The following is a 7,911-nucleotide window of genomic DNA, read 5'->3' on the forward strand; positions in this document are numbered from 1 at the left end:
TTGGTAGGCTTGTTGGGTTTTTCGTGGTCAGCATAGAGTCTGCGACTTGAACGGTCATTGTGGTATTCTGTCGAGCAAATGGGGATGTCTCAGAAGGGCCGTTTTGGTGATCTATACAGGAAGTAGAGCAAGGGATGGATGGAGCAAATTGTTCTGGGAACATGATGGTTGATGAGGTTAATGTGTCTGCTGCGGGTTGTAGATCCTATGAGGCTGAGAGACAAATAGGTTGTGGTCGTCTCTATTAGCCGATATCTCCCCTGTTATCATTAAGACCTTGATTCTCTCCTTCAGTCTGATTTTCTTGCAGCTGGTTGGGGAAGGACCTAGCTACCCATTGCTTTGTGGTTTCCTTGGCAGCTGGGATGGGTTCAGCTGTATTGTGTTTATCTGCTGCTGAACAGTTGCACATTTCAACTATGACTGAGATCTGATGAGGTTTACCTTCAACCAATAGTTTTGTTTTCATGAATGGTGGAGCTTCTGGAAGAGGGATAATCCTAGCCCTGGTGAACCAACGGTTTGGACCCTCTAGCAAACATCTGTCGAGCTCTAAAACTGACCCCATCTTTTCAGCAATTTGGCCTATGGTGTGTTCACTCCAGGCATGGATTAGAATACCTTCTATTCGGATCCAAGCTCCCCTTCCCGGCACCATCATCGCTAGTCCCCAAGTCCTTGTGTTTATCAGAGAAATTTTGCTATGAAGGATCTTATCCCTGGATGAAAGCACGGCGTCAATCAGGTATATGAAACACCTTGTCTAGCCTTGATTCCCAAAGCAGGCTAATTCAACACTCAGGTGGGCCATTCCAAAATAATTATTACATAAAACCTCTAAATTCACATGGTATTGCCCACACAAGTTTTGGAATAGCATGTCTTTGGGTAAGTGTTTCATCTTCACATCAGGTGAATGGATCAAAAGGCATATAAACACCACGAAGGGACCTACACAAAACTATAGTGGGCATTCCATCCTAACTGTTTCATATAGTCTGGCCTACCCAGATTATCATGATTCTTCGATTTTTGTAATTTTGAATGAATTTCATACCAAGTAACTAGAAAAAACATGCAGACTATCAATATGTTGAACTATAGAGTGCCAAATTAGTTCAAAATTAAAGAAAAAGCAAGCCAAACATCATATAAAGGTAATAAAAAGGAAAAAAGAGATGAGCTAACATCAATGGACTATGAGAATTGCAAAAAACCAATGGGGGTTAATCTTGAAGTCACATGAAGCTGGAAAAGTGAAAAATGAATACATGATACCCACCTGTCATATAGGTAAACCATGTGAGACCCATTGCATCACTTTGGGCCACACATGCATAACTGATCCCATCCATCTAGCCTCATCCCTTGCTTTATATCTCTCAACGACACAAGCATAAGTGGACGGATCATATCCATTCCAATGATCGTGCTGTGAACTCAACTTGAAACCTAGGTCCCAAGACCCAAAGGGTATATTTCCTATCAGATCAAAGTCAGTTCATAAAAAATGAGACCCAGACCAGCAAAACCCGAACAGGGTTAGACTCAGGTATGGGTACCATAGAATCCAACCCATTGACAGCCCTATCTTTCAAGGAATTCTCCATGAGTTGGAGAACCCCAACCAACCCAATCCCGGTACACATGGCACACATTATGAGATCTGGACCATTCATCTGTTGTACATGATAATGGATGGGCCTTCAGATGAAAGACCCGTATCATGCCACATCTATAGAGATTGAGCATGCACTTCACAACAACTACTCACATTTTATCAATTAGCAACCGATATCTTCTCTTAATTTGTGTTCTAATGAGCTAACTTTCTTTGATACTAATTCTTGCTTTGGTCAAGAAAAAGGCTATGTGAGGGAAGAATCTGAGTGGATGGAGGGTGTAACCCGTCCCATATTTGCAAGAGCAATGATGAAAGCCATAAAGGAATCCATCACAACCTTTTGGGATTTCATAAAGACAGACAACAGGTAGAAATTAAGAAACCTTTTATCGACCAATCCACACGTGGAAGACCCAAAGGGCTTACATCTGCTAGCTGACCTCACATAAGCTCTCCAAAAGGTGTGTTCAACTCATCTTTTTCTCTTCACACCTAACTTCTCTTTAGCTAGGTTAAGATAAATTCACACTACACCAAAATCCTTCTTTAGCCACGGTTGAAAACCAGTTTTCAACCTTGGCTAAGTAGGGCGTCGCAAAAAATTCAGGCAGTTGAAAACCGTCGCAAAAAGTTTTCAATTTTCAATTGCAGCCCAATTCAATTTAGACGGTCACCCCTATTGAAACTTGGAGAATATACATTAAAAGAATTCATGGCCAAACAATTATTAAAGAGAAGAATCTATCTAACATCAGAAGCTATTCACACAACAGTATTTCTTAATAAAGTGCATGAAAAGTTTCTACAAAACTAGACCACAAAAAACCATAAGCAAGATCTCAAAAGTATTTGGTTGCATCTGCTGTGCGAGAAGAGAAGAAAAATTAGACAAAAAAATCTTTAAAAATAAAATAAAATAGAATTTTCCTAAAACTAACCCCGTGAAATGACTCTGACCCTCTAGCAACTCTTATTCAATCTATGCCCCACCCACATGATGGCCAGTAGTGAATGATAACAATCAGTACCATAAAAATCCTCTTGATTTTTTTTATTTTTATTTTTTTCTCTTTACCATAGTGGAAGGGGAAGGCAAAAGACAATGAAGGATGTGACCCTTGATAGAGTGGAATGTCAGGACACGATTCAAGCTGATTCATTTGTGTAGCGAACCCAACTAGTCGGGGTATAGATTCGAGGATGGCGTTCCTAGAAAATGGGGAAGGTCCACCTGATTTCATGGTTGTACAAAGGTAACTTTTAGCACTCTCAATCAAGGTCCACCTGATTTCATGATTGTACAAAGGCAACTTTTAGCATTTTCAGTCCATTTCAAAAGCAGTTGATTGATTTCAATTGTGGATCCTCTTCACATTCATAGCTTTTTGAAGTCATGGAGTTTGCAACCATCCGGTTTCAAAGACCTTTCTCCTTGACTCCATGCATGAATCAAAACCAATGACATTAACATTAGGAATGGAACTGGGTCACTTCCAACCCGATTCTAGTCCAACATCACATTTGCAATGGGTCACACAATCTAAACAGTTTGCATCAAATTCTTCAAATTCTTGTGCGGAAGCTCGGGCCATGCTGGATGGTCTTAATATTTGTTCTAACCTAGGCCTTGCAAATATCATAGTTGAAACTGACTCCAAAGTCATTGCGGATGCACTGGGGGACTCCACCCCGCCCAACCTTTGGAAATTATGGTACATCTTCGGAATCATTAAGGATAAAATTCGGAGCCTTAATCTGGTGATCAACCATATTTTTAGAGAGGGGAATTCAGCGGCAGATGCTCTAGCAAGAATGGCTAGTGAGGGCTACCCGGATATGATCTACACGCACCGTTCCCAGGTTCCAAGGTGAGTCAGAGGAGCTTTACTTTTAGATAACACAGGGATTGGTGCTCTTAGACGTCAGTGATTAGGGGCTATTATTCGTCCCATCTTCTCAGTTTTTTGTAGAGTTTTTCTCGCTTAGTAGAGGGTTAATTTAACACTCTTGTCCAGTTTATGTCATATGATAGGTGAGGCCTCCTTTCTTTTTGTTGGGCTCACCCGAAAGGTTGTACATTTTGTTGATCAATGAATTCTCTTGGCCTTGTGCCTTGCAGTAAAAATAAAAAAAAAATAAAAAAAAATAAAAAAACAGTTTGCATCAATGCCGGATGAGTAAACTGGGCACATGCACCTGAACAAGATCATCTAAATTGTGGGTCTTATTGTTAATAGGACATATCTAAAATAGTTTATAGAACAACAGTTAGCTCCTACCAAGAATGGAGACCCTGCCCCAAATATCTCCTCAATAGGAGAAGACTAATCAATCTATGGATGCAATAGTTAAGAAGGAGCTAAGAATCTTCAAAATATCCGATACCTTTTAAGCCTAGCTGATCCGCAGTAGGTTGCATCAGAAATCTGGATCACTGAACAATGGGTCCCAATTGTACGAATGCAAACCCCGAGCATGCTTAGGGACATATAATTCCTCCAACTAGATCACCATGACAGTATAAAGCAAAATTTTTTGAAGGCGACACTTAAGAGAATAAAGCAACTTGGGGCACTTTAATCACTAAACAAGTATATGAGTAATTTAATATCATAAATTCTTGCAAATAAGAACTTTACTGAAATATATAAGACAAAATATCCCCACCACGGTATATGTGTCGAAACGTTCACGAGTTATCATACAAGTCTCGAACAACAAGCTCTTGGGTTGGAGGCGTTACGTTGAGTAATCCTGAAATAGACAAATAAGAAAGTATGAATAATTTGGAACTGGCCCAACTCCAGCCATATCATCTTTTTTTGATGGCCTAAGTGCTTCTCTAAGCCCATGAGGCACTCAGCTACAACCTCCTTATGGACGAGTCAGCCAATCACCCAATTGCAGCCAAGCTACCTGGAAGAGGAGCCATCCAACAATTAGAAATACTTCAGAAATCTTCTAACTATATTGTACACCAGTCAGCTACATGAAGACTCCAAGGAAATCTATAATGTTCTAGACATCTCTACACAACTCTAATCCTCTCTAAAATTCTCTACACTGTACATAGCTACTGTACAAGGAAAGCGAAAAATGGATGAGTCCATAAGTTGGGCATGGAGACGCCCAGCCCATGACATTGCGGCCACTTGATAAATGTAATCTTGTCCATCAGATTTCCTTTGGCAACAAGGCCTAATATTATTACAGAGTATCATTACACAATTTATCAGTGGGCCCATGGAATTTTGCTCCATTAATCAAAACAAATAGCAGTTCATAGTCTTCTTTTAAAAAATTTCTTTCTTTCTTTCTTTCTTTCTTTCTTTCTTTCTTTCTTTTTTTTTTTTTTGCCATGTAATCGGTACATGTGCAATGAGATGGTATGTGGTACTTCTGTCAATAGCTTTTCTTTTCTTGATTGATTGTATGCTTGCTGAAACAGCGTTGTTATGATTATGAAGTTGTTTTGGAACAAACAACTAATTTCTAGAGTTTTAGCCATTATAAATACCATTGTTGAAGAAAAGATGGATGTAAAACAAAGGCGAATAGCAACTACAATACGTTAATAATGTTATAAAATATTGATTTTTAAATATATTTTAATATTATATAAAAAAGACTTTGAAAAATGCTTTTTTCATGATTTTGGGAATAGTCTCATATTGGAAAACGAGAAGGGATTTTTGTGGTTTATATGAGGAGAGTAGAGTACTATAATATTTACCCACCTAGTCCGAGGAGAATTGGTACGCGCTGGAACACTCGCGCTCTGGCACGGTCTCGGTTTCGGTCACAGGCTCAGTGCGAGGGTGTGGGCACGTGAGGCAGTGTGGCTATAGAGGAGCTAGTGGCGGCGCACCACGGGCACGGGCTTGGTCTCGGTTTCAGTCACCGGCTCGGTGCGAGGGTGTGGGCACGTGAGGTAGTGTAGCTGTAGAGGCGCTAGTGGCACACGTGTCAAAGAGGGTCTCTCCTTTGCGAACCGGAGCGAGACGTATGCGAGTCATGGTGCGACTAAGTGACTAAGGCAGATAACTGGTTGGAAGAGAGACTAGATGACCGAATGAGGGTATCTCAGTATATATAGAGGCTGAAAAATAGAGCTGTTGCAGAAATGTGTAACTGCTTTGCTCTTGATTGCTGACCATGTAGAAACTGTTGCATGTGGCTAGCCCAATAGCTAGAAATGGCTATTACTGTCTCACAACAGTTAGCATGCAGCAGCAGTAATGGCTCATGCACAACAGTCAGAAAAGTTTTCTCCAACAGCTAGAAAATGGTCATTGAGATTTAATTCCCTGGACTATAACCCCCCAGCCACCAATGACTATATAAGAGAGACTGGATGGGTTTCCAAACTATCTCTCAACCCACTCCAGTAGACCTATACGAACTAAGCCATAGCCACTCCTCTCCTATACATTAGTGACTCTAGCAAGACATCAAGGTTGAACCATTGCCTGAGGATTAGACCAGTGGTGTGGTCTAGAATGGTTCAACTGAACCAATAGCTGAAGAACAGACCAGTGCAGTGGTCTAAATCACAAATCTTCTTCTCTCTTTTTCTTGTGAGATTTTTTTTTATGTATTTCTGCTAGACTGTGTAACAGAGTTCCATTAGTAGGCCTTCGTGTTTGCTGAACGCAAACCCACATCAGGCTCATCGTATCCAAGAAGCTTTTTTCCTGTAACCTTTCATCATACTCAATTTACTTGAGTACGGGTAAATAACGCTTTAAGGACAGCGTCCCAGATGTGCTTTAACCTGTCCTTCTATCACATCATTTGATTCTTCAGTTTCCACAATTTTACAGAAAATTATTTTATATCTATAACTTTTCAACAATCTTAGAGAGTTATTTGAGATGGAAGCCGATAGTGTATCATCCATTAAGTTGATGAATCAGGACTTGATTCATCATAATCGGTTCGATGGAGCCAATTTTACTAGATGGCAAGACAAGCTCAAATTTTTTCTGACGGCGCTGAAGATCTACTACATCCTAGATCCAAGCTTGTAGCCGTTGCCTGAAGCAACTGAAGGAGACACACCTGAACAAATTGTTACCTGTAACAAACGAGCTGAAGATGAACTCTTTTATCGTGGACACATTCTGAATGCACTCTCCGATCGACTGTTTGATCTGTACATACAAACGTCATCAACAAAAGAAATTTGGACCGCTTTGGAGTTCAAGTACAAAGCTGAAGAAGAAGGTACCAACAAGTTTCTGATTGCCAGGTATTGTTACCTTAACATGGTAGATAACAAACCGTTGTTGCCCCAAATCCAAGAACTGTATCTAATTGTATACTAGACTAAAGCTCAAAGTGAGAGAGGTACTGGGTAGTTCCAGCCCGTTTCCTCCATCACGGGTGTTCTCCTTCCTTCCCCAACACCTTATAGTTGAGATAATCCATGGGGGATTTTCTACTTCTGAGGAACCGCAAGTGTGCTTTTGGCTGCATGAAACTTCAGGCAGGTCCTCCATTCACTCAGCATGGAAGGTGTTGCGATCCCCCTCCCCGCCTATCCAATGGGCTTCTTAGATCTGGTTGCGCTCTCTCCCTCCTAAATTCTCCATCTTCATGTGAAGATCTCTTCAGAACGCGCTCCCAGTCGATAACAAAGTTTAACAAAAAGGCATTGCTTTGGCCTCTAGCTGCAGATGTTGCCCTCAAGGTGCGAATGGTTCTCCTCAACTGGAATCAATCCCCCACCTATTTCTTTTTGGCCGTCACGTGCAAGCCCTTTGGACTTCTTTCGGATCGATGTGTGGTGTCCCGCCGCTGCTTCACTCTTCCATTGTTGGCAAGTTGGGCCATTGGAGGAATGCCTCGGCTCTTGGCGCGGCGCACAAATCGGTTAGATGTTTGCTGCCCATCCTGATTCCGTGGGAGATCTGGCGCGCCAGAAACGAAGCAGTTTTCGACAGCTCCCCTATGTACATTGGCAAATCAGTGGCTCATATCAGATGGTGGGCTAAAGTGATCCTTGTCGCTGAGTTAAAAGACGATTTTAACTGGAATCACAGGTTGCAATCTAAGAATTCGGTTGAGGGGTAGATTCGAAATGTCTCTTCATTGGTTAAATGGAGACAACCAACCCTGGGTTGGGTAAAATTAAATGTAGATGGATCGACGATTAGAGCTGGGCATCGGACCGAGTCGGACTGGATTCGAACCAACCCGATCAGATCCGAAATCTATGCAGCCTGATCCGAATCCGATCAGATCCGGCACCGAGTATAGGCCATCGGAGTCGAACCAATCAGATG

Source organism: Magnolia sinica, chromosome 12 (genome assembly GCF_029962835.1).
Source record: "Magnolia sinica isolate HGM2019 chromosome 12, MsV1, whole genome shotgun sequence".
Taxonomy (NCBI): domain Eukaryota; kingdom Viridiplantae; phylum Streptophyta; class Magnoliopsida; order Magnoliales; family Magnoliaceae; genus Magnolia; species Magnolia sinica.